The 21007-nt window shown below is 46.7% G+C and overlaps 1 long non-coding RNA gene across 1 annotated transcript; it reads left to right on the forward strand.

The window, feature by feature from the left end:
• Positions 1 to 12581, forward strand: LOC105478106 (uncharacterized). Its single transcript, XR_985164.2, has 3 exons — positions 1 to 666; positions 8603 to 8694; positions 12467 to 12581. It is a non-coding gene; the product is annotated as an uncharacterized lncRNA (long non-coding RNA).
• Positions 12582 to 21007: the final 8426 nt, after the last annotated feature.

A 21007-nucleotide genomic window follows, 5' to 3' on the forward strand; every position in this document is an offset into this window, starting at 1 on the left:
GTGAAGGTTAATCATCTGACAAGGATTTACATATCTATTTTTCTAAGTTTGGACTTTGCCTAGTGTGTGTTCTAAAAGTTTGCTATTCTGTATTCCTTTCTTTTTGAAATTGCTCTATTTATAATTTTATTCAATGAAATACAGAAATATTAAAATGAAAGGAGAAAACCATCTAATTTTGAAAGGCACATCCAGTGTGACTTCATGATATTCCACCATAAATTACTGAGGATAATTGAAGAAACCATGTTCACCAACAGGTTGAGGCCTGCAAATTCCACAATCTCCATTGCAGTGCGGGCCTGGAAAACTCAAAACAGCACACACCTGTTCTCTGGCAGGAACTCTTTCTATCACTTCCTTTCCTTTCACCTGCTTTCATCTGCCGACTAGATTTCTGGGAGATTATAGTGGGGAATGTCTGACATGTGCTCACGGCAACCTTCTCCAAGTTACCCAAACCTTAGCCTTGAAACCTTCTGTAACTACTTCTCCTCCCCACCAACCCCAACAAGTCCCCACAAGCTTCCCGTCCAGCTCCTCCTGCCTTTGCCACCCATTATCACCTGCCCTTTCCTTCCAACCCCACTGCGCATGCTCAGGACCTCTTTCACCATAACTACCAGCACTTACTCAGTCCCTGGCCTTCTCCAAAAACCAAAGCAGGTATGAGACCCTTTCTGGCCATCGGGTTGGAGAGAGTAGGCAGGGAGGACCAAGGACACCAGCGCTCACATCTTTGTTCCCACTGCCACGGCCACTGAGGATGCCGAGAGGCTGTGGCCTTGCTGAGAAGCCACGCAGCTCTGCACACAGGGTGGGTCACTAGAAGGAGGTCACCATTTCCACTAGTGAGAATGATTCGGCTGAAGCTAATGCGTCATTTAGCCTGTTTAGAGAAACAGGCAGCATCTTAAGGTGTCTTTTTTTTTTTTTTTTTTTTTTGAGACAGTCTTGCTCTGTCGCCCAGGCTGGAGTGCATTGGCGCCATCTAGGCTCACTGCAACCTCTGCCTCCCCCGTTCAAGTGATTCTCCTGCCTCAGCCTCCCAAGCTGGGACTACAGGCGCGTGCCACCACGCCCGGTTAATTTTTTGTATTTTTAGTAGACACGGGGTTTCACCATGTTAGCTAGGATGTTGTCCATCTTCTGATCTCGTAATCTGCCCGCCTCGGCCTCCCAAAGTGCTGGGATTACAGGCGTGAGCTACCGCACCCAGCCGTTAGGGTGTGTTTTGAGGCACACACTTTAGTCCCTGGGAACCCTAAAGAGCTAAGTGTTCCATAAACAAATGTGACGGTGGTCCCACGTCATGCCTAGTAGCAGGTTACGATTCTTCTGTGCGTCCTGTTGCTGTCTCCTTTTCCTCTATGGAAGGAGTGCGACTCTAACCCTGGGGCTTGGGGCTGTATCTGTGGACTCCCAGTGATGATCTGGCCCAGATCTCACCCTTCACCCAACAAGGAAACTCTGTCCCTGTTACTGAATTTCCAACTTTTGTCAGATAGACAACCTTCTCCAAGTTACCCGAACCTTAGCCTTGAAACCTTCTGTAACTACTTCTCCCCACCAGCCCCAACAAGTCCCCACAAGCTTCCCGTCCAGCTCCTCCTGCCTTTGCCACCCGTTATCACTTGCCCTTTCCTTCCAGCTCCACTGCCCCTGCTAAGGACCTCTTTCACCATAACTGGCTTCTTCTGACAGTCTCTGAATCGCCTCTGCCTTTAGCCAGCTTTAACCGTGGTGCGTCTTTGTTCTCGCGGGTGGCTCATGCATCTGTAACAATCTGCTCCTCCCTACCTACTTCACTTCCCGCCTGCTTTTCCAGTGGCGCCCAGCTATTCCTGTCTTTTCTGAATATCGGGGAGCGCTTGGGGCCTCTACCAACCATAGGGAACTTAGCACATCCTGCCTTATATCCCAGCTGAAGCTTTCACTTTACATCTCATTCTGCCTGAGTTGTAAGGTCCATGATGTCCCCGCATCATTTGTGATGCCCAAGGTATACCTGGGTGGGGAAAAATGTCCTTTCTTTGATTGGTTGAGTAGTTATTCCAAAAGTATGATACAGTAAGTGAGGATACAAAGGAGGGAGGAGCTCTGCTTCAGAGCTGGAGCGGAGGGTTTTGAAGAGTGGGGAGGGGTCCGGCGCCATGGTTCACCCTGTAAATCCCAGCACTTTGGGAGGCCGAGGTGGGCAGATCACTTGAGCCCAGGAGTTCCAGACCAGCCTGGCCGACACAGTGAAATCCCGTCTCTACAAAAACTACAAAAATTAGCCGGGCGTGGTGGCATGCCCTGTCGTCCCAGCTACTAGGGAGGCTGAAGTGGGAGGATCGCTTGAACTCGGAGACTGAAACTGCAGTGAGCCATATTCTCCCCAATGCACTCCAGCCTGGGCGACAGAGCAAGACTCTGTCTTAAATAAATAAATAAATAAAGGAAGGAAGGAAGAGTGGGGAGGGGCAAGGAAGAGAGACATGACGGTAAACTTCCTTGGGAAGGGGGCACGACTGGAAACTGTGTTTTTTTGTTTTTTGTTGTTTTCTTTTTTTTTTTTTTTTTTTGAGACGGAGTCTCGCTCTGTCTCCCAAACTGGAGTGCAGTGGCGGATCTCAGCTCACTGCAAGCTCCGCCTCCCGGGTTTACGCCATTCTCCTGCCTCAGCCTCCCGAGTAGCTGGGACTACAGGCGCCCGCCACCTCGCCCGGCTAGTTTTTTGTATTTTTTAGTAGAGACGGGGTTTCACCGGGTTAGCCAGGATGGTCTCGATCTCCTGACCTCGTGATCCGCCCGTCTCGGCCTCCCAAAGTGCTGGGATTACAGGCTTGAGCCACCGCGCCCGGCCTTTGTTGTTTGTTTTCATTTTTATTTTTTGAGATGGTGTCTAGCTCTGTTGCCCAGGCTAGAGTGCAGTGGCGCGATCTCGGCTCACTGCAAGCTCCGCCTTCCGGGTTCGCCATTCTCCTGCCTCAGCCTCCAGAGAAGCTCGGATTACAAGCATGCACCACCACGCCCAGCTAAATTTTTTTTTTTTTTTTTTTTTTTTTTTTTTTGTATTTTTAGTAGAGATGGGGTTTCACCGTGTTAGCCAGGATGGTCTCCATCTTCTGACCTCATGATCCGCCCCCGTCAGCCTCCCAAAGTGCTGGAATTACAGGCGTGAGCCACCGCTCCTGGCCCACTGGAAACTGTTTTGGGACGCGGCCATGGTGGGAAACTCCCTTGGGAGAGGGGCATAATGGAAAACTGCGCTGAGAGAGGGGCCCTGACAGGACCTTGGGAGAGGGGCATGATGGGAACCATACTACGGAGCGACAGAATGCCCAGAGTTAGGTCCCCCTCCCCCTCGGTCCCCCGCCGCATGGGACCCGTTGAAGGAACTACCTGGGTTCCGTTAGGGCGGGCTGGGAAGAAAGATATGATGGAAAGACGCGGGGAGACGTCTCAGTGGTCTACTATGGTTGCTCCTGGGCTGGAGAAGATCAGGTACAAGGCGGGGGTTGTGGGCGGGGGCTGAAGGAAAGTGGGATGTTATTTTCCCGTTTCCTTCCCTTTCAAGTGAGCCAATGTTGACATCACCGCATGTTCGTTTCCAAACAAATATTTCTAAACAAAATGGCCTGTGTCTCGTCTTTTAAAAATCCCACGTGTATTCTCGCGGCCAAGTCTTTGTTCAAATATTCCCTTTGTCCATGAAGGCCATCACCCTGCCTCTCCAAGCCTGCCCCCCCCGGCCCCCCCTTCCTCCAAGTCTCACTGCTTCTGTGAGGCCTCCGGGGCCTTTCACAGCCCTGAGCCTTGGGGGCCACCCTCTGTACCGGAGGAAGCCATGTAGTCTGTGTCATCAGTTCCCATTGCTGTCTGCATTTTGCATTTCTACCCTGCAAGCTGGGCCTCTCCTGAGGGCCGACTCTTCTTTATGACAGTCACAGTGCTATGCTTTCTGTTCATTGACATATCATGAGTTCAAATGACAATTCTAAAATGGCTTGTGTGGTCTTGGGGGAAACGGATCTTGTCTAAGAAGGGGAGAAGGGAGGGTGGAAAAGCCTGTGAGTCACAAGGAATTGGCTACTTTGGGAACCAACCACCTCTAGTAGTTTTGTCAGAGACTGAAGCGTGGGAGTGTGGTGCTGTGGGCGGGAGACTCATATGCTTGTGTCCTACAATTATTTCACAGAGAATGCCAACCTTTACATCCTGCTATGTATAGTACAGTGCCTTGCACACAGGTGATCAATAATTAGTTGAACACAGGAAAGTGTCCTTGAATATTACTTTCATTTAAAAATAAATTCAATGAATTACTGACACATGCTACAATGTGGAAGAACCTCAAAAACATTATGCTGAGTGAAAGAAGCCAGACACAAAAGATCACATATCACATGATTTCGTTTATATGAAATATCCAGAATAGGTAAATCCATAGAGACAGAAAGTAGATTAGTGGTTACCAGGTGCTGGAAGAAGGTGATGGGATGGGGAGTGACTATTGAATGGGTATGGGGCTTTTGGGGAGGCTGGTGAAAATGTTTTGGCTCTAGACAGAAGTGAAAGTTGCACAAGTCTGTAAATGTGCTAAATGCCACTGAATTGAACACATTAAAGTGGCTAATTTCGTTATGTGAATTTCATCTCAACTAAAAACACAGGAAAAGCTTTTGTAAAACTTTTTTCAAAATAAGATTAATTTAATACATGAAAAAGTAACCAGAAACCATTTCCCCACGGGACTGCAGAAGCACAAAAGACCCTTCTACTTGATGTTTGGCCAAGTTTTTATTTCAGAAGTAGCAAAAAGAAACACCTGCAATCAACCTACTGCAAATATACATATTAGTGTAGGTTCAGTCTCCTCACATATTTCCCAGCATTGATTCCTCAGCCATCTATATTGAAACCAGGATGTTGATTGCTTAGGCTTCATTGGGCAAATAACTGTTTTCTTCCTTCATAGAGGCAGTAAATGATAACAGCTTAGCTCATAGAAAAAGGATAAGCAGGCCGGGCGCGGTGGCTCACGCCTGTAATCCCAGCACTTTGGGAGGCCGAGGCGGGTGGATCACAAGGTCAGGAGATCGAGACCACGGTGAAACCACGTCTCTACTAAAAAAAATACAAAAAATTAGCCGGGCGCGGTGGCGGGCGCCTGTAGTCCCAGCTACTCAGGAGGCTGAGGCAGGAGAATGGCGTAAACCCAGGAGGCGGAGCTTGCAGTGAGCCGAGATCGCGCCACTGCACTCCAGCCTGGGCAACAGAGCGAGACTCCGTCTCAAAAAAACAAAAAAAACAAAAACAAAAACAAAACAAAAACAAAAAAAAAAAACAAAAAAAAAGAAAAAGGATAAGCAATACCAGATTAGGAACATATCAAAAGCTGTATCGATCTATAGATTCTACCATCTACAGAAATTCTGGTCAGTGGCTGTTAGCTACAAGAACCTGTCAAGCAAGATCAAAGTGTAGAAATACAATTTGTATGTCTTTGTCCAACATTGAAGGGTGGAATTAGAACACATCAAGAGGGAAATGTGAATAATGTAATATTAAACACTTAAACACTACATTTTTGTGCCAAAGCTGGTTGAAAAGGAATAAAGTAACGTGCAGCAAAAATAACCCTTGGAGGGCAAAGGTGTGGTGGGGTGGGGAAGAGAAGGAAGAGGGTAAAACAGAATATTCCAGCTCATGGGTCTCCTGAATGGTTCTTGTTGAGTTTCAATCACTCATTTTATATTCCGTTGCAGTGTCTACTACACTGGCCTTGGGCTAGATTGGATTTTTGTCTTTATTTTATTTTATTTATTTATTTATTTACTTATTTTTGAAACGGAGTCTTGCTCTCTCGCCCAAGCTGGAGTGCAGTGGCACAATCTCGGCTCACTGCAACCTCTGCCTCCCGGGTTCAAGTGATACTCCTGCCTCAGCCTCCCTAGTAGTTGGGATTACAGGCTTTTGGTTTCACGTGACTAGATTGTCTCTAGGATCAAATGTTTATCCTAACTACAGCTCAAAGAATTACAAGTGTATTTTCTGTTAGAGTCTTGTAGAGTCATTTTGCTTTCTTCCAAACACAGCTTTTTCATTAAAGCCTCTTGAAAATGTTTGCTTAGTGGTTGCAAAAGCAACCTGTAGCACAAAAAATATCAAGTAAAAATGGTGAACAGAATCTGTGGGTGTATTTTCCCTGTGCCGAATTCCCCTCTCTTCCTCCTCCCCCATTCCCTGCTTCAACAGCTCCAGATTAGTAGGAAAAAATCCAACTGATATATGCCCTACAAAGGGTGGTTTCGCCTCCCTCTTGCCAACATGATTTAGTTACGTAAAAAACATCAACTCTGAAAAGCATAATGCATTCATTCCCACCAAAAATAGTGCATTTAGGTTTATTAATGTTTGGGAACTTCAAGTAATGGAAAAACTGAGCCACATAAAAAGAGTTGCATGATAAGTTGCTCTGAATTTAGCTCCATTTTATGATTAAGAACCCAGCACAACCACTTGACAAGTCAGCCAGGCCTGTTGACCTTGCTTAACTTCCTTCTGAAAGCTCAGATGAAAACAAAAAGTTCCCTAAGCAGATGAAAATAGCTGCAAAAATAAATACGATATCTTGCTACAGGTTAAATAGGCTCTAATGGGGCTTTAGAAGATATTAAATGTTTTAAACAGAAGAGTGGTTAAAAATAGAGAGCAAATGTAAATAACCCAAGATTTTTTTTTTTTTTTTCTTCCTCCAAGTTATTTTGGGGCTGAAAATTGCAGGTGGAGGAAGATGAGTAAGTGATACTTAAAACCAATCTTTCCCTTGATCTTGTTTCATTTCGGTCTTCATCTAAAGCTCTTGCAAAACAGTGACTGCTCCAGGTTGTTGGGGTGGATGGTCTCAACAGATAACCTTGGGGATGGGTGAGTGAATGTGGCCCAACCTCAAGCAAACTTGTGAAGGGGTAAAATTTACCCTGTGCTGCTGGCTTTCTATGACTATTTTTTCTCTCATTTCTCCTACCCGCAAAGTGTGTGGAACAAACTTTGCTTTCAGCAGGGCGGGGGGCAGGGGGGTCTTCATGATCCTTGTTCTTTTGTGGGATTCTGGCCTTCTGGCCTCTTAAGTGTGGGTAGGACCTATGTTTTGCTGCTGCTGCTGCTGCTGCTGCTTCTTTTTTTTTTTTTTTTTTTGACAGAGTCTCACTCTGTCTCACCCAGGCTGGAGTGCAGTGGAGTGATCTCTGCTCACTGCAGCCTCTGCCTCCTGGGTTCAAGAGATTCTCCTGCCTCAGCCTCCCAAGTAGCTGGGACTAAAGGCGTGTGCCACCACGCTTGGCTAATTTTTTTGCATTTTTAGTAGAGACAGGGTTTCACCATGTTGGCCAGGCTGGTCTCGAACTCCTGACCTCAAGTGATCCACCTACCTTGGCCTCCCAAAGTGCTGGGATTACAGGTGCGAGCCACCATGCCTGGCCTGTTTTGCTTCTAACCAGGAGAATATGGCAGAGGAGATGGGATGCCACTCCAATGACAAGGTTCCCTGATGCACACTCTTGAAGAAGCAAGCAGCCATGTGGCAAGGAACCAAGGGCAGCCTCCCCAGGACAGCCCCCCAGCCAGCAGCCTGCAAGAAGCCAGTGCTCTGAGTCATGAAACCATTTTTTTTTTTTTTTTTGGAGACAGAGTCTCACTCTGTTATCCAAGCAGGAGTACAGTGGTGCAATCACAGCTTACTGCAGCCTCAACCTCCAGGGCCCAAGTGATCCTCCCACCTTAGCCTCCAGAGTAGCTTGGATTACAGGTGCACATCACCATACCTGGCTAATTTTTCAAAGTTTTAAATTTTTTCTAGGGATGGGGGTCTCACTATGTTGCCCAGGCTGGTCTCAAACTCATGGGCTCCAGGGATCCTCCTGCCTCAGCCTCCCAAAGTGTTGGGATTACAGGCATGAGTCACCACACCCAGCCTGAGGGATCTTGATGGTGGATTCTTTTCCATCCAAGCCTCTAGATGAGAATGCAGTTCTGCTGACACATTGACTACAGCCTTGTGAAACCCTGAGCAGAAGGCACAGTTAAGCTGAGCTCAAATTCCCAACCCATGGAGATTCTGAGATAACAAATGTGTGTTGTTTTAAGCCACTGCGTTTGTGGCAGTTTGTTACTCAGCAATGGGCAAGTGTTAAGGACTGAATTTTGCTCCCCCCACAAATGCATATGTTGAAGCCCTAAGCCCTGGTACTTCAGAATGTGAATGTATTTGGAAATAGGATCTCCAAAGAGGCAATTAAGATAAAATGAAATCACTAGGGTGGGCCCTAAACCAATATGACTAGAATTCTTATAAGAAGAGTAGATGAGGACACAGACACACATAGAGGGATGACCATGTGAGGATGCAGGGAGAAGATAGCATCTACAGGCCAAGGAGAGGTCCCAGTAGGAACCAGCACTGCCCACACCTTGATCTTGGACTTCCAGCCTCCAGGACTGTCAGATAATAAATCGATGTTGTTTAAGCCACCCCGTCTATGCTACTTTGTCATAGCAGTCTAAACAGACTTAATACAGTAATTAATACACAAATGCTTGTGTTTTATTTCTACAGGACCTATTCTTACTATCCATCGACTGATTTCGTCCATCGCTACCCATCTCCCGCCCATCTGTAACCATCTTTCTTGCTCTGAAAATAATACGGTAAGGATTTATAGCTTTACTTCTCCATTTTATTAGGGTCATTCTGCAAATGGGAATTTTTTTTTTTTTTTTTTTTTTTTTTTGAGACGGAGTCTCGCTCTGTCGCCCAGGCTGGAGTGCAGTGGCGCGATCTCGGCTCACTGCAAGCTCCGCCTCCCGGGTTCACGCCATTCTCCTGCCTCAGCCTCCCGAGTAGCTGGGACTACAGGCGCCCACAACCGCGCCCGGCTAATTTTTTGTATTTTTAGTAGAGACGGGGTTTCACCGTAGTCTCGATCTCCTGACCTTGTGATCTGCCCGCCTCGGCCTCCCAAAGTGCTGGGATTACAGGCGTGAGCCACCGCGCCCGGCCACAAATGGGAATGTTTTAAGGCCCTAAAGAAATCAGCCAGTCCCTAGTGGAGACCTCTGAGGGGGAGGAGGATGCAGTTCTTCCCCTTTCCCTCAATTTTCATAGTGCTCAGGCATTGGGTGACAATGTCTCAGTGAGGACTAGGAGGCAGGAGGCAGAATGGCCCATGTATGTGTCAGGGTTTGCTTAGGGACCCCCAAACATGATCATGGTGCCACACCCAATGTCAGAGAGATGGTCAATGGGTGCCTGAAATGCTATGGAGGCTAGAGTGGAAGAGAAGGCTGGGCTTGGAAGGCTCTGGGGAGGGAGTTCAGGTGGGAGAGGGTGACACGAAGGCAGACGGAGAAAGCCGATTCCAGGGCCAGCTGGATGGAGCAGGGAACTTGCAGCTAAGTAGAAAGGCCCTGCAGCTTTCACAGGGTGCCAGATTGACACGGATAAGGAAGGCCTTGAAGTGCTTTTGGCATGGTCTGCTCTGTTCCTTAAAGAGGCGTGGGTCTTCCCCCAGAACAAAAGAGTACGCTTTGCAAATAAGCTTGCGGGACAAACACATTTCGTGGTTAAACAATTCAGCAAGAAGAACCCATTTGTTGCTCTTCCAACCTTGACTGGTGGCACTTTGTGCTAGCTCCATCAAGCTGCTTTTTGTTGCAAAATATTTGCATGCCCTAAGAGATTCGTGCCTGTTGTAAGACAGAGTCTAAGGTTCCAAGACTATTTAGTCTGGGGTCACAAACACCAACTTTGAAGCAAGACACTCCAGCCTGGGTAAGAGAGTAAGATCCTGTCTCAAACAAACAAACAACCCCTCCCAAAAATACAAAGGGAATGTGTCCTAACTGTTCTTTCATGCTAGCAATTTTTTGTTGGGGGGCGGGGGGAATGCCACAACTTTATTGAAAACAAAGTTCAATGAGATTTGTCAACAGTTTAAAAGAAAGAGGAAACTTAGATACCTCCCCTCAAGCATAGGACCAAAGGCAGACTGGACTCTTTCTGGATATTGTAATCAGACAGGGTGTGTCCATCTTCCACCTCCTAGCAATTTTTAAAAGTTTGTAAAAATGTATTAAAATGGTGACAGACTGAGGATGCTTTCCCTTGATGGATTGGTGTGATGGTTAATGTTATTTATCCACTTGACTAGGCCACGGGGTGCCCAGACATTTGGTCAGACGTTCTGGGTTTGTGTGAGGGTGATTTTGAGTTGCAAGTGTAGCATGACCTGCTGTGGGAACATACACACATCACTTAAACAGCTGTGTTCGGATTCTGCCTCTGAGAACTGGGGCTAGCATTACCTCTCTCACAGGATGGATTTGAGGGCAAGATAATTTCTGTATTCAATACTAGGCTTGGTATACAGTGTTTGCTCAACACATTGAAGCTATGATGATTCACTGAAACATGGATCTCAATTAGTACAAATGTGAGCAGGCACAACATTACTTATATGACTTTGCAGAATTCAGTGCAAAATACGGAATAAAACAACTACCAAAAAATTGGGGGGAAGAGACCTGGGAATTATGAAGGGGCTGATTGCCCCAAAATACAAACCATTAGGCTAGAGCAGTAACTCTCCGCCTTGCACACACATCAGAACCTTCCGGAGGGGTTATGGAACCCAGGTGGCTGGGCCCCAATCATTGAGCTTCTGATTCAGCAGGTGTGAGGGAGACCCAAGTATCCGCATTTCTTTTTTTTTTTTTTGAGACAGAGTCTCGCTCTGTTGCCAGGCTGGAGTGCAGTGGCATGATTCAGCCCCCTGCAACCTCCGCCTCCCAGGTTCAAGTGATTCTCCTGCCTCAGCCTCCTGAGTAGCTGGGATTACAGGCATGCACCACCACACCCGGCTAATTTTGTGTTTTTGGTAGCGACAGGGTTTCTCCATGTTGGTCAGGCTGGTCTCGAACTCCCGACCTCAGGCGATCCGCCCACCTCGGCCTCCCAAAGTGCTGGGATTACAGGTGTGAGCCACCGCGCCCAGCCTTTTACAAACTTTTAAAAATTGCTAGCATGTGGAAGATGGACACACACTGTCTGACTACAATATCCAGAAAGAGTCCAGTCTGCCTTTGGTCCTGTGCTTGAGGGGAGGTATCTAAGTTTCCTCTTTCTTTTAAGCTGCTGACAAATCTCATTGCACTTTTTTTTCAATAAAGTTTTGGCATACCCCCATCCCCGAAAAAAATTGCTAGCATGAAAAGAACAGTTGGGTCACACTCCTTTTGTAGTTTTTTGGGGGCTTTTTTGGTTTTTTTGAGACAGGATCTCACTCTGTCACTCAGAGGCTGGAGTGCAGTGGTGTGATCAGAGCTTACTGCAGCCTCGACCTCCTGGGCTCAAGTGATTCTCCCATCTCAGTCTCCTGAGTAACTGGAACCACAGGCATGCACTACCACTCCTGGCTAATTTTTGTAGACCATGTTGCCCAGGCTAATCTTGAACTCCTAGTCTCAAGGGATCCTCCCATCTCAGCCTCCCAAAGTGCTGGGATTATAGGCATGAGCCACTGCGCCCAGCCTAGAGGGTGATCTTGGATTAGATTCACATTTGCACTGTAGAGTGAGTGAAGCAGATTGCCCTCTCTATTGTGAGTAGGCCTTGTCCAATCAGTTGAAGGTTACTGAAGGCCAGATACTCCTGGCCGCAAACCATCTGCCTGCCTCCACCCCACAAAGTGCTGGGATTACAGGCATGAGCTACCACACCCAGACACTTTGTAGTTATTTGTGTGACTTCAATGAAGCGATGATTGGCCAAAGAGAACTCAATGTCCTGGAGGAAGGCCTTTAATAGTACTTTCTAGCATAATGAGGTGGCTGTTTTATTTTAAGAGTTATGAAGTTCACTGCAAGGTTTTCAGGCACCTGAATTCCAACCCCAGACTTCTGGGGCCTCCTGCGCTCCCTGAGATCGGGGAAGCACAGCAGCTCCTTATTCCCAGGAGGGGCAGGGTCCCTGCTCTGAGAGCCCCCAGGCCCCTCTGCCCACCTGTTACTGCACTCGTTATAGTCTGATTACACTCCAGCCTGGGCAACAAGAGTGAAACTCCATCTCAAAATAAATAAATAAATAAATAAATAAATAAATAAATAAAAGTTTGTAAAAATATATTAAAATGGTGACAGACTGAGGAAGTTTTCCTTGGTGGACTGGTGTGACAGTTAATGTTATTTGTCCATTTGACTGAGCCACAGAGTGCCCAGACATTTTGTCAGACGTTCTGGGTGTGTGCGAGGGTGATTTTGGATGAGATCACATTTGCATTGTACACTGAGTGAAGCAGATTACCCTCCCAGTACAGGTGGGCCTTGTCCAATCAGTTGAAGCCTTAAATAGAACACAAAGGCTGAGTAAGAGGGAGCTCCTGCTGCCTGACTGCTTGAGCTGACATCAGTCTTCCTGCCTTAGGAATTGAGCTGAAACATCAGCACCCTGCTGACTTTCCAACTGGAACTTAACGCCAATGGTTCTCCTGGTTCTCAGGACTTTGGACTCACCTGGAACTTACACTGTTGGCTCTCCTGGGTGTCCATCTTGCCAACTGTAGTTCTTGGGATTTCTCAGCCTCTATAATCACATAAGCCAATTCCTTTTAACGAATAATAAATCGTATACATATGACTATGATATATAATATATATTATATATGAACTTAGAAGCTTCACACATTTACTATCTTATACTTTACCTTGGTCAGAATTCTGGGCACAGCACAACCAGATCCTCTGCTCAGGGTTCACCAGGATGAAATCAAGGTGTCAGTTGGGTCTGAGATCTCATCCCAGGCTTGGAGTTCTTTTTCCAGCTCATCAAATTTTGGCAGAATTCAGTTTTTTGTGGTTGAAGGGCTGCGACCCCTCCACTCCTAGAGGCTGTTCCTTTCCACAGGCAGTTCACACCATGGCTGTTTGCTTCATCTCTGAAGCCAGCGGAAGAGTCTCTGTGTTTTTTAAGGGCTCACATGATTAGGTCAGATTCACCCAGGATAATCTCCCGTTTGGTTGACTCAAACACAACCAATCAGTCCTCTAATGATGGGAATGGCATCCCATAATGTTCACGGGTCCTGCCCACACTCAAGTGGAGGGGATTATATGAGGCATGTATACCGGGGGTGAGCACCTTTGGGCTGTATTAGCATTCTGCCCACACACTCTTTCCAGATTCCTCCCACCACATCGCTTTCACCTCCACATTGCCCCCTTTGCATCCTCTCCCCCAGCAGTGTTATCAAATCTAGACCACCTAGACTGGAAGAGGAGAGGCACATGGATTAATTATACCGACTCCTGAGCCCCTAATCAAAGTCTCAATGGATGGTGATTGGACTTCCCCTCAATGAGTTTTGGGGACTCCAAACTTTACAGCTCCTTTCCTGCTGGCCCCAACATCTGCCTGCCAGTGGGATTCTACCAACTCTGCCTCTCCTTCTTCCTGATGCCTTGTCCCCTTCTTCTGCCCCTGCCCAATGACTGGATCCATGCAGGGTTCTCTTTGTCCTTGTCTCTCAGGGACAGGCTTGTCTCTGGCCTCCAGGGATGGGGACACAGCCCAGGGATGGATCTTCTTTCAGAAGGGTGTCTCTGTTCCTGGCTACTTGCTTGGACTTCTGGCAAAAATGACCCACCCCTCCTGTCTTCCCTTCCTCTTCTTCCCTCCCTTCCTTCCTTCCTGTCACTGAAACTGGAGGGCAGGGTGCAATCATAACTCACTGCAGCCTCAAACTCCTGGGCTTGAGCAATCCTCCCGCCTCAGCCCCCCAAAGCACTGGGATGACAGACATGAGCCACCTTGCCCTACCAAGAATGGCTTCCAGTTGCTAGGGTATACACACTCCAGGGATGCCTACCCTCTAGCGCCATATTGAATTCTTCCCTGACCCTGCCCTCCTTACCCCTAATCCTGCAAGTTTCCCAGAATTATCACCTTTTATCTACCTGTAGGCCCTGCCCCATGACTCCTACAGCTGGATCTTTCTCAAACATCTCCGGCCTCGATTCTTTGAATGGCTCTCACAGTGTGGTCCTGGGATCAGCAGCCCTAGCAGCACCTGAGAAACTGTTAGAACTGTACATTATTGAGCCCCACCTCACACCTCCAGAATCAGGAATTCTTGGAGTGGGTCCCCACCATTCATATTGTAACAAGCCCTCCAGGTGCTACTGATGCATGCTGAAGTTTGAGAACCACGGCTTTATTTATTTTTATTTTTTTTGAGACAGAGTCTCGCTCTGTTGTCCAGGCAGTGGCACGATCTCGACTCACTGCAACCTCACCTCCTGGGTAGCTGGGGCTACAGGCCTGTGCCACTGCACCAGGCTAATTTTTGTATTTTTTGTAGAGATGGAGTGCCACCATGTTGACCAGGCTGGTCTTGAACTGTTGGGTTCAACCGATCCATCCATCTCTGCCTCCCAAAGTGTTGGGATTAAAAATCCCAAAAGCCCAGCCAGGTGCAGTGGCTCATGCCTGTAATCCCAGCACTTTGGGAGGCCGAGGCAGGCAGATCACCTGAGGTCAGGAGTTCGAGACCAGTCTGACCAACACGGTGAAACCTGTCTCTACTAAAAATACCAAAAAAAAAAAAAATTAGTCAGGTGTGGTGGCGCATGCCTGTAATCCCAGCTACTCAGGAGGCTAAGGCAGGAGAATTGTTTGAACCCGGGAAGCAGGGGTTGCAGTGAGCCGAGATCGCGCCATTGCACTCCAGCCTGGGCAACAAGAGCAAAAAAAAAAAAAAAAATCCCCAAAGCCCAGGCCCCATCCCAGGACAATGAATCAAATTTACGTTGCTGGGGGTGGGACCCAAGATACACTTGCTTTTAAAGCTCAGAGTGTGTCATCAGGTTCTGCAGGATTCTCTGATTTTGAGGGCAGTGCCTGCTTTTTCCCTCACTTCTTGGTGGGTGCAGTCCACGTGGGACATGACAAAATGGCCTCACAGGACGTTTTTCCTGAATCCCTTTACCCTCTGAGGCTGGGAACCTTTCTCCATCTTCTCTCAGGAATTACATATACTTGTTTCCTCCTGCCTACAATGCTTTTCGCGTGCTCTGTTTGCTTGTGTCAACCTGTTAAATCTCACCTTTGCTGTTGCTTCCCCTGGCTGGGCGTGGTGGTTCATGCCTGTAATTCCAGCAATTTGAGAGGCCCAGGCAGCAGGATCACTTGAGCCCAGGAGTTTGAGACCAGTCTGGGCAACATAGCAAGATCCTATCTCTAAAAAAAGAAAATTAGCCAGGTGTGGTGACATGCACCTATAGTCCCAGCTATTCGGGAGGCCAAGGTGAGAGGATTGCTTGAACCTAGGAGTTCAAAGCTGCCGTGAGTTATGATTGCACCACTTCACTGCAGCCTGGGCAATCGAACAAGACCACCTCTCTTTCTCTCTCTCTCTCTATCTCTCTGTGTGTGTCTGTCTCTGTCTCTCTCTGTCGATTATCTATCGATCATCTATCTACCTATCTATGTGTATATTTCTTCGCCAGCAAAGCCTTCCCTTACTCTGTGTGTTAGTCTAGCTCCTCCCGTTTAAGACTCTGTATTTCTCCCATATAGGATCCTAATTTAAAATGTTAGAAAATCAAATTTCTCGGTAAGATTTTATCTCAAAGAAAAAACAAAGATGAGGTCAGACTGCCACCAAGACAGATGAGAAAATCCATTTTCTTGCCACTGTCCTGCATAAACTGCAGAGACTCCAACAAGGTGATAGGTAAATGGCTTTGCCTGGAAAAGGTCCCAGTCATCTTCCATTCCCAGCCCCCGTATTTCATGTATTTATTGAATCTCTTGGGGGAGGAGCCACTTGCACACACATACACAGCTGTAAGTATTTACTGGTGCATATTTCTTAAAGTGTGCACTACGCATATATGCAGAGTGGGAGGGTGGGTTCCTGACTTTAAGAAATTCACAGAGGGGTTGAGGAATGTCCTCAGGCTTGTAAGGACAGACCTCCTGGGGGCACCACTGTTCTGTCCGCCTCCTTGGGCACTACCCCAGCTATACTGCAAGCCCTCACAAGTCAAAGCTGAGGGTGGTCTTGTATGTGTGGCCTGCTAGAAGGGGACCACGTTGCCCCAGCTTGGCAATGTATCCCAGAATATTTCTGAGTCCTTTATGTGATCCCCTGTTGTTTCTCATTTCCTTATGGCACCAGAATATGGATCCAGTGAAAAACCTGGTTAGGAGACAAATTCGAGTGTCAGCATGATGCTCTCTCTGTTCGGAGCCCTCTCTTCACTCCTCTCCCCTCATTCAGCTTGTGGTGGTTGCCTCTTAGCCACACAGCTTGAAGTCTGTTGTCCTCAGCCCTTCGTGGAAATTAATCTCCCTGCATTTCTCCCTCCATGTTCTCCTGCATGGCTCTTCTCAGTTTGCTCCCACATCCATTCTCAGCTCTTCTTTGCCCTGCTGTGTGTCATGGAGGCTGGTCCCTGCAGGCTGTACCATCCGGTTTATCTGGTGAGCTTTTGCTCCTACAGGAAACATTTAGTTCTTGTTCATAAGGCATTGAGGCTGTGCATCAGCTTTGCCTTTGCTGAGTTCTAACAGACTGGACTTGGCTCAGTTCCATGCACTCTTCCCGTACCTGGAGCCAGATCCTATCTGGCACCTGCTCTTCTCAAGGCCAAAAGCAGACACTCAAGTGCATGCCAACCACACCCGTGCATTTCAAGTTCTGCTTAGAAGTGGTGTTTGTCACATCTGCTCGCATTCCATTGACCAAAGCAAGTCATATGGCTAAGCTCAAGGTCAAAGGGGCAAGGAAGTATATTCTGCCTACAGGAGCACATGACGTTGGCTGGGAGGAATAGGTCAATCGAGAACAAACAGTACAGTCTTCCACACCTAGCTCCCTTCCCCTCCAGCTTCTAGTTGGGTTCCCTTAACTCCATCCACCTTTCTCTGTAAATAGCTTCTGCATTTAACTGTCTTTTCTCAACCCATCTGTGGTATGCCATCTGCTTCCTGCAGGGACCCTACCTGATACACCAGGACTGAATCCCACCTGAGTACACATTGGGATCTGCCTACTTCTTTGACTCTTAATTCAAAGACTGTATTTACACAGCTAACAATTTATTATAGGTAGACCTCCACTGTACTCTAATGAAGTATATCTATAATGAACATGAGTGCACACTGAAATAATTCTTTCACTGTGAAGAGCTCTTGTTTATACTGTAAGTGCACTTAGATTTTTAGTGTGGTTGATAATCTTTGGCTTTAGTTATAATCTTTATGATAATTTTTAGTTCAGTTTGTGATATAATTTGATAACTTAGTTATTTTAATACCAAAGAAGAGAGAAAAATTACAGATAAATATTTATGTTATTAAGCTGGATTAATTTCTTATAAGTAATCCAATGTCAAACATATCGAGCCAGCCTATAATATCCCTCAGGTACAAGTGACAGTAAAGCTTATAGACTTATGAGAGATATAGTGATATGTAATGCATGCTGTTCATAATGTCCATTGAATTGACATGGGTTATTTTCCTATGTATTTCTGCATGTGATAATTGAAAAAAGAAATCACAAAGATCTGTTTTGCAAAAAGTGTTTTTTTGGTTTTTTTTTTTTTTTTTGGAGACAAAATTAGCCATGCATGGTGGCACGTGCCTGTAGTCCCAGCTACTTGGGAGGCTGAGGCAGGAGAATCACTTGAACCTGGGAGGCAGAGGTTGCAGTGAGCTGAGATCATGCCACCACACTCCAGCCTGGGTGACAGAGTGAGACTGTTGGCCAGGCTGGCGTGCAGTGGCACAATCTTGGCTCACTGCAACTTCTGCCTCTCCGGTTCAAGTGATTCTCCTGCCTCAGCCTCCCAAGTAGCTGGGATTACAGGCGTCACCACCACGCCTATCTAAGTTTTTTTGTATTTTAAATAGAGACAGGGTTTCACCATGTTGGAGACCACCAGGCTGGTCTCGAATTCCTGACCTCAGGTAATCCACCCGCCTTGGCCTCCCAAAGTGCTGGGATTACAGGCATGAACCACCGCACCTGGCCACAAAAAATGTTTTTTAAACAGTTTTATTGAGACCAGGCTTGATGGCTTACACCTGTAATCCCAACACTTTGTGAGGCCAAGGCAGGCGGATCTCTTGAGGCCAGGAGTTTGAGACCAGCCTGGCCAACAGGGTGAAACCCCGTCACTACTAAAAATACAAAAATCAGCTGGGAGTGGTTGCACATGCCTGTAATCCTAGTTACTCCGGATGCTGAGGTTGCAATGAGCCGAACCCGGGAGGCGGAGGTGAGCTGAGTGAGCCGAGATCGTGCCACTGTACTTCAGCCTGGGTGACAGAATGAGACTCTGTCTCAAAAAAAAATAAAAATAAAACAGCTTTAATGAGATATCCATTGACATAAAATAAACCGTGCATATGGACAATTATAATTTGATAAGTTTTGCCATATGTATATATCTGTGAAACCATCACTACATTAGAAACAATGAGTGGAGCAGTATAAGTTCCCTATGACTGCTATAACAAATTACCACAAACTTAGTGGCTTAAAACAACATAATTTTATTTTATTTTATTTTATTTTATTATTATTATTATTTATTATTTTTTTTTTTTTTTGAGACGGAGTCTCACGCTGTTGCCCAGGCTGGAGTGCAGTGGCGCGATCTCGGCTCACTGCAAGCTCCGCCTCCTGGGTTCACGCCATTCTCCTGCCTCAGCCTCCAGAGTAGCTGGGACTACAGGCGCCCGCCACCGCGCCTGGCTAATTTTTTGTATTTTTAGTAGAGACGGGGTTTCACTGTGGTCTCGATCTCCTGACCTTGTGATCCGCCCACCTCGGCCTCCCAAAGTGCTGGGATTACAGGCTTGAGCCACCGCGCCTGGCCTTATTATTATTTTTTTAAGACAGAGCCTTGCTCTGTCACTCGCCCTGAAATCACTACAGCCTCAAATTCCTGGGCTCAGGTATGCACCACCATGTTTGGTTAATTGTTTTTATTTTTTATTTTTATATTTGTTTATTTATTTAGACAGAGTCTCACTTTGTCGCCCAGGCTACAGTGTAGTGGTGCGATCTCGGCTCACTGCAACCTCTGCCTCCCAGGTCCAACAAATTCTCCTGCCTCAGCCTCCCAAGTAGCTGGGATTACAGGTGCCCACCACCACGCCCTTCTAATTTTTGTTTTTTTAGTAGAGACAGGGTTTCACTATGTTGGCTAGGCTGGTCTCCAACTCCTGACCTCAAGTGATCTGCCCACCTTGGCCTCCCAAAGTGCTGGGATTACAGGCGTAAGCCACCACACCCGGCCTATTGTCTTTATTTTTTAAGAGATAGTCTTGATATGTTGTCCAGGTTGGTCTTAAACTCCTGGCCTTAAGCAAGCCTCCCAAGTAGCTAGGATTACATGTGCGTCCCACCACACCCAGCTGAAATGACACAATTTTATCATCTTACAGTTCTGAAGGTCAGAAGTCTGTAAGGGGTCTTGGAGGGCCAAAATCAAGATATCAGAAGGGCTGTACTCCTTTCTGGAGACTCCAGGGGAGAATCTATTTCCTTGCCTTTTCCAGCTGCGAGAGGTTTCTTGTATTCCTTGGCTCATGGCCCCTTCCTCCATCTTCAAAACCAGCAGGGTTGCATCTCTCTGACCATTTGCTATGGTTTGCACATGCTTTGTCCCAGCCCAAAACTTATGTTGTGAGTTGATCTTCAGTGTGGCTGTGTGGGAGGTGGGGGCTAGTGGGAGGTGTTTAGGTCATGGGGGAAGATCCCTCATAAATAGATTAGATTAATGCTGTCCCTCAGGGGTGAGTGAGTTCTTGCTCTCACTGGAATGGATTAGTTCCTGAGAGCAGGTGTTTTTTTTGTTTGTTTGTTTTGTTTTGTTTTGTTTTTGAGATGGAGTCTCGCTCTGTCGCCCAGGCTGGAGTGCAGTGGCTGGATCTCAGCTCACTGCAAGCTCCGCCTCCTGGGTTCACGCCATTCTCCTGCCTCAGCCTCCCAAGTAGCTGGGACTACAGGCGCCCGCCACCTCGCCCGGCTAGTTTTATGTATTTTTTAGTAGAGACGGGGTTTCACTGTGTTAGCCAGGATGTTCTCCATCTCCGAGAGAGCAGGTTGTTAAAGAGAGTCTGGCTTCCTCGGTTTCTCTCCTGCTTCCTTTCTCACTATGAGGTCTCTTTGCACACACCCACTCTCTTTCTGTTTTCCACCATGAGTGGAAGCAGACTGAGGCCCTCACCAGATGCAGTTGCCCAATTTTGGAATTTCCAGCCACAGAATCATGAGCCAAATAAAACTCTTTTCTTTATAAACTACCTAGCCTCAGGTATTCTGTTACAGTAACTCAATATTGACCAAGACACCATTGTTCCGTAGTCATACTTCCTTCTAACTCTGAATGCTTCTGCTTCCCTCTTCCATTTTTAAGGACTTTTGTCATTACATTGGCCCAGCCAGATAATTTAAGATAATCTTAAAGTCAGCTGGCTAGCAACCTTATTCCATCTACATACTTAACTCCCCTTTGCCATGTAAAGTAACATATTCACAGGTTCTGGGGATTAGGACATGGAAGTCTTTGGGGGACCATGATTCTGTCCATTACTGTTCTCATCACTTCTAAACATTCCCTCAAACCCTTTGTAACTCCTCCCTCCAGCCCTTCTCCATTCTTCTCTTCCCAAGTAACCACTGGTCTGCTTCCTGCCACATTATCTTGAGTTTGTACGAATGGAGTTAGACAGTCTGTATTCTTTTTTGTCTGGATTTTTTCTTTCACTAAGGGTGATAATTTTGAGATTCATTCATGCTGTTTCATGTATCAGTCATTGATTCCTTTTTATTGCTGAGTAGTATTCCATTGTATGTTGCATTATGGTTTCTTTCTCTATTCATCTACTGATGGACATTTGGATTGTTTATGGTTTTTACAGTTTTTAGCTATTACAAATAGAACTGCT

The sequence above is a fragment of the Macaca nemestrina genome, chromosome X (genome assembly GCF_043159975.1).
Source record: "Macaca nemestrina isolate mMacNem1 chromosome X, mMacNem.hap1, whole genome shotgun sequence".
Taxonomy (NCBI): Eukaryota; Metazoa; Chordata; class Mammalia; order Primates; family Cercopithecidae; genus Macaca; species Macaca nemestrina.